Source organism: Leptodactylus fuscus, chromosome 8, assembly GCF_031893055.1.
Source record: "Leptodactylus fuscus isolate aLepFus1 chromosome 8, aLepFus1.hap2, whole genome shotgun sequence".
Classification (NCBI taxonomy): domain Eukaryota; kingdom Metazoa; phylum Chordata; class Amphibia; order Anura; family Leptodactylidae; genus Leptodactylus; species Leptodactylus fuscus.
The window spans coordinates 33,530,844-33,541,184 of record NC_134272.1 but is presented as its reverse complement, the minus strand read 5'-3'; positions in this window follow the sequence as shown (position 1 = coordinate 33,541,184).

Below are 10,341 nucleotides of genomic sequence, written 5' to 3'. Positions count from 1 at the left end.
CCTTGGTTTCAGAGTTTCATGTTTCAGACCTTTGGCTAAAGTCATAATAGACAATATAGGGGTAATGGCGTGACTTTGTGACTGGGTGGCCGATCCTACTGATTGGGTCATTCACAATAAAAATATTGTTGTGCTAACATAATACCTTTTATAATATTAAGTTTAATAGAGTATTGTTGGCTTCTGATATCTCTGTATGCCAGGATTGATCTCAAGTCTCAGTTATACACATTCTACTAAAAGCAAACACCGAACAATGATTCACCAGAAGCTAATGTTCCACAACAATAGATTACTAACAGTGGGATTGCCAGCTTGAAAGGCTTCGAAGCACATTTGTAATATTTGTACAATAGGTTTAGCACATCTCTGAACCTACACTGATTGATTGATCCATTGTGAGTGAATCTAAGCCTTACATGTCAGGAGGAGAACAAATAAACTAGGCTGTAAATGTCTGTTATCAATATTTCATGCATAGTATGATTTCAATGGAATTAAAAGTCAGTTTGGTTTTCCAGCTCAAAGGAGTTGGCCTCTTTAGAATCTTAAGAAATTCATTAGGAACATGGTTTTAAATTGTCTTTATCAGACATCCTGCGCTAGTTGTAGCCATGCCTCTTCTTATTACAGTTGTATCTTCCAATTGTATGCCATTGCAAGCCAAACATTGTACTCTTCACCCCCTGGTCTAACTAGTAAACTGAATGTAATGTGGAATAACAGAAGATGTAGAGCGTTGTGTCTGGTCACATGTCCATATTATGGATGAGAGAGGATATGGTTGTCATAACAAGGGAGTATGGGATTTCTCACCTAGCCAACGTCTAGCTTTCTTCTCGTTTGAGGTCATCTAAAGGCAAATTGATCAGATTGATAAGTGAATATCCATATGTAATTGTCCTCTGTCACCTGAACCTACCATAACAGAATATATGGGAAACATTATGTCTGAATGAGAAAAAACTATCACAAAAGGTTATTAAAAGTCAATGCTCAAAAGACACATTTCAGGGACACATTTGAAACCCCACCAATAAAAAGATGGATATTGACAGCATTGTATAAAATGGTGAAGATACAGTATGTCTATGGCTTTGTAAAGGAAACAACAATCTATGGAGATCAAGATGGTCTCATCATTCTTGGTCCCCGACATCGCATCTTTCTAAATCTTGGTTTCTTCTCTTTACTATTCACCAGCAATGCCCATCCTATTATTCCTGGACCTCAGCACAGTATCCATTTAAATCATGGTTCCCCTTTCATTTCTGGTCCTCAGCATGATGTCCCTTCAGATCATGGCTTAGATCATGGTTCCCTCTGATTCCTATTTCCAAACATGGTATTCCTTTAAATAATGGTCTTCAGCATGGTTCTCCCTAGTCTTCGTAGATCTCAGCATGATTAACCCTCTCATTCCTGGTTCCTAGCATGAGTCCCCTGTCATTCCTAGACCCCATGACTCTCCTTTCCATTTTCCCCTTTACTGCTCACCTGGAGGATATTTCTTGACATTTCAAAAGCAAAACTGACCCGTAAAGCCCATCTCTGGACATCCCAAGAATTACCATTTTGGTGTGGGGTATACATAAAATATGTCTGTTTTATGGCCCAGTTCCTGAGATTGTTCTGGTAAAACTGGGACTGTTGAAGTATATGCTCAGGAGCTCAGTGGCAGACTACATTGACCATGACATGGACTCTCTGCTCTCTGTGACTTTCCTTCCCTGATATCCCTTGCAATTCTTTTGCTTGCTGAAGCCCTTTGATGGGGCACAGCGCAGAGCTGTCTCTATATGACATCACAGTGCATGTAAGGCTAGGTTGGACTTGATGGACTAATGTCTTTATCCAACCTCATCTACTATATGACTATGTAATGTGTGGTCTTTACAAAGGGGTTATCACTGACAAATTTGCTTTAAAAAGTGGCCTTTGGTTGGATAAGGAGGTGGTCTACCTTCCAAAGAGGAGAAAAATCAGTCACTAAAAAAATGGGTCCCTAAGAGGCAAGTATTCTCAAAGGAGTGGTCAATAGGATATGTTTCACTGTAAATAATACAGCTCCATCTATGTCATTTGTGCCTTTTCACTCCAAAGCTGATGTCCAAAATCATGGGTGTTTGTTCAATCGAGAAATATTTTTGCTATGTAGGAACCCTTGGAAATTGTTTCAGCTCCAAAGTCTAGAAGTTGACTTGTTTTCTGCCCCAAGCATTTTTGAGGCGTATAAGGGTGCATGCACACTACGTAACGCCGGGCGTGTATGAGAGCCGTACACGCCGGCATTATGGCAGACTGCCGAACACTTCCCATTCACTTCAGTGGGAGCGCTCGTAACAGCGGCGTTTACGAGCGCTCCCATTGAAGTGAATGGGAAGTGTTCGGCAGTCTGCTGTAACGCCGGCGTGTACGGCTCTCATACACGCCCGGCGTTACATAGTGTGCATGCACCCTAAGGCTGTATTCACACAGAGTAACGCCAGGCGTTTTTTGTGTGTTTTTTGCACATAGCGCCGCGTTAACGCCGCGTATACGCTGCGTTAACGCCGGGCAACGCCACCGCTAAATAGCGCGGCGTTAACGCGGCGTATACGCGGCGTTAACGCGGCGCTATGTGCAAAAAACACACAAAAAACGCCTGACGTTACTCTGTGTGAATACAGCCTAAAATCAGTTTGCCATCCCTGGAGGACAAAGCAACCCGCATAAATGCTTTGTGCCAAATGAAATAAGCCAAATGAGAATACTGTAGATCTAATGTAAAAATGAAACAATTTGGGCACTCTAAACATAATAAATTGCAAGACCCTCCTGAGATTTATCCACTGGAGTGAAGCCACTGCTTATTTATTAGAATTTTAAAATAAATTTCAGAAAATTTTAAGATATTTTACCCACGGCTCAGTCAAATTCATTTTTTTTTTTGTTGTAGTTTATACAGGCGCTTCTGTACAGAACAGCTATGATCATCCAATAAAACAAGTGAATGAAGTGGAAATAATAAAATAAATATTTAAATTTGGCCTACTTTACTGGGAAAATCTAAAGTCACTGTGCGGTGTTAAAAAATAGGCTTGCACAATTAGATTTCTCTTCTGAATGAATGATATGCACATATATTATACAATGCTGTGGTTTTAAAACATTAAACAAGCGTGCATCAATAACCTGAACTGAGAAAATGGGATTATGTTCTGTCTACTGCTGACCAGGCAGCATCGCTAAATCCTTACATATTATTTTAATTAAATACGCACTCATGGTTTCCTTACCTCTGCCAGCTATTTCACTCTTCTACTTACTGTTTTCCATGCTGCGTTCTGCCAAGATTTAGGGAAATGTTTATTTTGTGGCTTTGAATGGCCCAGTTGACTCATAGATTTTATTATATATATTTCAGGCTGGACGGTAGCGTTTAATAAAGTGCCACATTGCAGCATCTCGGGCTACACCTGCACGCTTATCTGCAATGCAATCACTCTAATTACATTGATTAGATTAGGCTGCGGTGTCTCCACATCTCATAAACTCTTTCTATCCGCAGACATACAAATGTCAGCTTTCCGCCAGCTAGCCAAATAAGATGTGGAGGTTTGGAGTCAAAAGGGTCATTTTAATTAATGGAAATGACTGACTTGTATAACGAAGGCACCACTTAAATCTGGGAGTGATTACAGTAAAATGCAATGGCAATTACTGAAATATAATGGCACAAACTATAACATTAGGTAACACTTAAAAAACACTTGCCCACTACCTCTTGTCTACCTATTGGAAACCCTGACTCTATTTGTTCTTGGGCTTTTTTAATTCATCAATGTAATGGTTTTTGCAAGCATTTTCTAATTTCTTTACTAAATTTCTATTACACTTCAGTGCAGTTACTGCATTAATCCTCATACATTACGTCTATGTAATAATCCTGATGTCGCCATATTATCAGCACAATGACTTACCACATTAAGACATAACCATTTACAAGGACATTAAAGATCTGCATACAATCACCTTTTGAGTTGATATTGCCGGAATCCATTTCAGGGCTTCCAAAACTTAGTCCACTTGGGTCTTTCCAGCAGTCTGCATCCATGTCACAAGTGGAGCAGCAAGCGTCATTGGTCATAGTGTCAGCCACAATCAGAGTCAGAGTTTGATCTCATTGTATTGGCATAGCTCTAGCCGTTAAATTGCATTTCTCTTCTCATTGAACTACTAGTGATATTTATAACAAATAAATACTTACCTCTCTCCATGTCTGTTTCCACTGCTGGAAGCTCCGTTTGTATACAGGTCCCGTGCTGTTTGTGCCAGGAGACCTCAGCAGTGACCTCTTCAGAAATGACACATCACATGCCATTTGGGAAGAGGTGACCGCTGAGGCTTGCGATTGGCTGCAGCGGTTCTCTCGCACAAATGGCATGGAACCTGAACACATACAATTAGGGTCAGTGCACACTGAGTTTTTTGGAGCTGATTTTGATGCTGAATCAGCAATGGTCCATTGTCAATAATCAACCTCCAAAAAAGCCTCCCAATAGAGTTCTATTCAGATTCGGCAGATTCAGCATCAAAATCAGCGCCAAAAAAACGGTGTACACTAACCCTTAACAAAGCCCCTGTAGTGGGCGAGACACTTGGGGATTCATCACCTGTCCATACCCTCCCGGGGTCTGAGTTCTAGTTCTATTATTTTAACGTGTACTCTATTTGCTCCGTGGTTAACAATGCTTTATGTTCCTTATATACTTGCACATCTATATACTTTGTATTCTTAGTGCCTTTTCAGTATTGTTTGTATGAATACTCACTTAATTTGTTTTTATTTTTTCAGGTCCTATTCATGATAATAGCACACATGTTCTGAGTGTAGGGATAGATTTAGGGTTTCACACATAATTGGGTTTTGTACATTACTTTTGCTTTCATTGACTTGCGCGTTCATGGTTTGTAATATATTTACTATAGCAGGTGTTATATATAATCTATGGGGCTTAATACATTTTGAGCTATATCTTCGGATTACGGGAAGGCTGACCTATTGTTATTTTAAGTGTATTTAAAACTCTTGGTGCAAATAAACTTAAGAGAATTGTCTGTATTGTGAGCATGTCTTTTTTGCACCATTGAATCAGACCAAATAGCCAGCAAGTCTACTAAAAGCTAGAACGGAAGTCGAAGAAGCATGAAGACTAGGGTTGAGCGATCGTGTTCGGAAAAAATCGGATTCCGATCGGCGATCGAGAAAATTTCACGATCGCGATCGGAATTCCGAACACGATCTTTTTAGGTGGGATCGGGATCGGTAGTATTTCCCACAATGCCTTCACACTGAGTATATAGTGTATACTCAGTGTGAAGGCTCCGCTGCGGTTCCATAGGAATGAATGGAAGCAGCCAACACACAGCCTTAACCCCCTGCACGCTGGCTGCCTCCATTCATTCTAATGGGAGGCTAAACTAACATGTCTCGTAGCTACTTACCTCCAGAGATGGCTGATCCTCGCTGCCGGTCCAGCTGCAGTCTTCTTTGCCTCGCGGCCCCCTCCCTGCCAGGTTAGGAGAGTGTGGGCGGGTTAGGAGAGTGTGGGCAGGTACAGGGCGGGGAGACGTGACGTCTCCCCTCCCAGTACCCGCCCACACTCTCCTAACCCGCCCACACTCTCCTAACCTGGCAGGGAGGGGGCAGCGAAGGGAGAAGAAGACTGCAGCTGGAGCGCCAGCGAGGCGAACAGCAGCGGAGCAGTGGAGCAGCCATCTCTGGAGGTAAGTGGACACCAGGGGGGACTAAGTAGCCAGAGGATTAAAAAAAAAATCCTCTGCCTACTTAGTGATTCACTACACAGCGTTGATTCTAACAATTCTTAGATTCCATGCTGTATAGTGAATAGGATTGCTTTTAAAATCCGATCTCCGATTAAAAAAAAAATCCCATTGACTTGCATTGGGATCGGAATTGGGATCGAGATCGGGTTCGAATGAAAAATGATCGGAAATCGGATTTTAAAATCGATCCTGAAAAGTCAGGATCGGCTCAACCCCAATGAAGACTAGCAAAACTAGCCCTTTCCAATACATTCCATTAATGGTTCTACTACTTCAGTTCTCTCCAACCCATATCAATGTAACCATATACTTAACTATATACCTTGCATGGTTGAACATATGTATATGAAAAGGAATTATAAGGAATTTGCTTTTTCATATGGCTGTAAATGACTGTTCTTCTATAGTATATACCTCCTCTCCATGGCCTATTGTCTACTCCCTCATCTCTACATCATTTGTCACCACTCCTTTTTGTGTGGCTGTGTGTCAGCTTTGTTTTTTCTCAGTTGTTCACTGCCGAACATGTAACAGTACAGACAAACATAGAAGAGACAAGGGCCCGTTATACACTTCTTTTTCCTTACTCACATACAAATATGCACTAGAGTGCCAAAGAAAAGAAAAATATCACACAAATGAAAGTAACAAACAAAAATAAATGCACATTATTCATATTCAAATGAGAAATTATCTAAATTTTGGCGGAAAAATTGGCAGCGCTAAAGTAAAATAATTATATATCTTTTGTGCAGTGATTTCACATACAGTGCTGCCAAATAGTATTTGCCCTCCTTATTTCTTTTGTGTTTGATCTCTTGTCATACTTACGCTTTTTAGATTATTACATTTTATTATCAAAATTAAAATGCACTTTTTCAGTGGCGATTTTATTTATTAAGGGAAAAAGCTATCCAAACCAACCTGGCCCTATTCGAAAAAGCATTAGTCCCCTAAACCTAAAAACTGTTTGTATTAACCTTGACGGCAACAACTGCAAACAAGTGTTTGTGATAACTGGTAGTGTAGGGGAATTTTGGGTATTGTTTTAATTCTGCCCCATTAAAAACATTTTTTCCAGTATGAACAGCCTGTTTAAGATCATGTCATTCCTCCCACCCCCTAAGCCACCCAAGGCCCCGATCAACTCCACATATCAGCTCCCATTCTTCAGTCAGTGATTATTATTATTATTATTAATAATAATAATAATAATAATAATAATAATAATAATAATAATGTTACTAAAGAATGGGCCATATGTTACCCTTCGTAGTTTTAGACTAGAAATTCCCAACTATCACCTTTTTTTAATTGACAATTTTCTGTTTACTGTTATATTTTATATATACTCTTTATGTGTCTTGTAATTGTATCTCAAATCATTTGGGTATGCAAATCCAAATATGTGATTTAAACTGTTTCAAACTCTAATAAAAATTAAAAAAAGAAAAAGTTCATGCCATGCAATTGAGTTTAAGTCCTCACTTTCACTAGCCCATTTTTTCTACCATTCAGTGGACTTGCTGGTGTGCTTCAGATTCTTGAACCCAAGTACACTTGAGGTGTTGAACTGATGACCAAATATTCTCTTTCAGGATTTTCTGGTATAGAGAAGAATTCATGGTTCCATTAATTAGAGCAAGTTGTCCAGATCCTGAACCAGCTCTCCCTTGATGACACGATTCAACTGGCGTGACTTTCTCCCCATGCAAACAGCAGTCAAGCCATCCTTATTCAATGCCAGAGGGCAAGCTGGACTATGATGCATCCAATGATGTAGCCTCCATTGGGCGGTCCTGCATCCCACAGCCGCATAGCAATTGGTCACTGTTGAGGAGGGCGTTCCTCACAGCTCAGCAATGATGGGAGATCATCGAAACTAATGGCACCAATATCTTCAGCACCAGGGCACATAATGGGAAAGCAGACAGTGTGCTGAATTCATAGTAATGTCTGCTTTCTAGTGTTATAAAAACACACTTTCATGAGGACTTGAAAGGTCCTTTTTAAATTTAATAAATAAATATAAATAAAAAGTCTCAAGAGTTTATACAATATTGACCGTGGTATTTTAAGGATTCTGTAATAGGTACCTGGCCCACACTAGATTAGTATGTCAGGTCCATATATATCCACATGAAAAGATACATATAGGAAGAGGCCCTACAGGAACTTTCACTATTAGAACTAGCCTTCCCAGTAAAAATGAATGAGCGCTGCTTTTTAGCGGTATATAAAACCGCATTTTCATGTGGACTTTTCTACACATTTTTTCTGTTGGTTAGCTACTCTAAGTGGAAGGCAAAGTATCTGTAGCTATTCGTTAATCAGGTCCTGAAGCAGCAAAGCAGCTCCAGACTATCTCACTGCCACCACCAGGTTTGACTATTTTTATGATGTTATTTTTCTTAAATGCTGTGTTGTATACCATATGTAATGTGTAGCACACTTTCCAAAAAATTCCACCTTTGTTTCATCAGTCCACAGAAAATTTTCCCAAAAATGGGGATTATCAAGATGTTTTTTGGTAAAAGTGAGATGGACCTTTGTGTTCTTTTTGGTCAGCCTTGGTTTTTGCCTTAGATTTCACCCACAGATACCATTTTTGCCCAGTTTCTTTCTTATTGCTGAATCATGAACACTGAACTTAACTGGAGAAAGTGAGTTCCTGCAGTGCTTTAGATGTTTTTCTTGGTTCTTATTACTTCAAGAGCACATCCACGACTCACAAAACCTTTCTGGATGAGTTGTCGATGTGCTCCTGGAGTAATTTTGGTAGGCTGGCCACTCCTGGGAAGGTTTACCACTGTTCCATGTTTTCTCAATATGTGAATAATAGCTCTCACTATGGAGTCCCAAAGCCTTAGAAATCGCTTTATAACCTTTTCTGGACTGATAGAAGTCAATGACTTTGTTTCTCATCTGTTCTTGAGTTTTTTCAGATTAGGGCATACTGTGCTGCTTTTTTGAGATTTTTTTTGCCCTACTTCATGTTGTTAGGTTCTATTTAAGTGATTTCTTGATCCTACAGGTATGGCAGTACTCAGACCCAGATGTGGCTAGTGAAATTGAACCAAGCTTTCCAAAAAATATGGTTAATCACAGTTCATTGTTATTTTTATGTGTGTGTGTGTGGGGGGGGGGGGAATTATTTTTTTCACATAAGGCCAGATTGTTTAGGATAGCTTTTTTCCATAAAAAGACTAGACTAGACTAATTGGGGGTCAACTACAACTATAATACATGTTTTTTTTCCAAGTGTCTAGGTATCCAGTATTCCAACATTTACCTAGACCAATTGGAGTCATTGATAACTATAAGCTTTATTGAATTTCCAATTGCTGGCTTGTATAAATGTAATAGGGCAGGTCATTCTGGCCTTGGTCATTCTGCAATCCAGTGTGCCATCCAAGTGTGCATTTAAGTGTAGACTTCAGAATTATACCAGAATTGAACCAGAAGGGAACAGAAGGTAACACAATCTAAATGCTGTAAACTGCTCACTTGTCTAACAGAAATGTTTCTCACTTTAATCACTGTTGTACTCCCAATCCTTGTAAAAACCACTTTTCCACCCCAAACCAGCCTGGTCAGTAAAGAAATCCTCATCTCTCCCTCTCTCCTACCCCACCATATAACTTTCTCTGCACAGCTCCTCACAAACCTGCAGGCTTTCCGCCCCAGACACATACAACCCCCCCCCCCCCCCGCAGCCTCTCCTACCTACACCTGCTGTCACTCTCCCTACTCCTCCTTACTTCTGGTGACATATCTCCTAACCCTGGACCTCCCCAGCAAATCCCCACACCTAGCGCTAGCACACGGAACCTCCGAATTCTCAAACCAATCACACTCACTCCTTCCCCTCCCCCTGCCCTCCCTGGTGCACTATGGAATGCCTGCTCCGTATGTAATAAACTTGCCTACATCCACGACCTTTTTATTCTTAATAAACTTACATTTCTCTGTCTCACAGAAACATGGATGACCCCCTCAGACACAGCCTCCCCTGCCGCCCTCTCCTATGGAGGTCTGCACTTCTCACATACCCCCCGCCCCAACAACAAACGTGGTGGAGGTGTAGGCGTCCTCCTGTCAGACAAGTGCTCATTTGCCCCTATCCAGGCGCTACCTGCCCTCACCCCCCCATCCTTTGAAGTGCACGCTGTTCGTATCTACTCACCCTCCAACCTCCAACTGGCCGTCATATATCGACCGCCGGGACCTACCGCTGCCTTTATCGACCACTTCACCACCTGGCTTACACACTTCCTATCCACAGACTCCCCCACCATCATCATGGGTGACTTCAACATCCACATTAACACAGACCACCCCTCTGCCTCCAGTCTCCTATCCCTCACCGCCTCCTTTGGTCTCTCCCAATGGTCCTCCTCTGCCACCCACATAAAAGGGGGCACACTAGACCTAATATTCACCCGCCTCTGCTCCATGTGCAACCTCTCTAACTCTCCATCCACGCTCTCTGACCACAACCTGCTGACATTC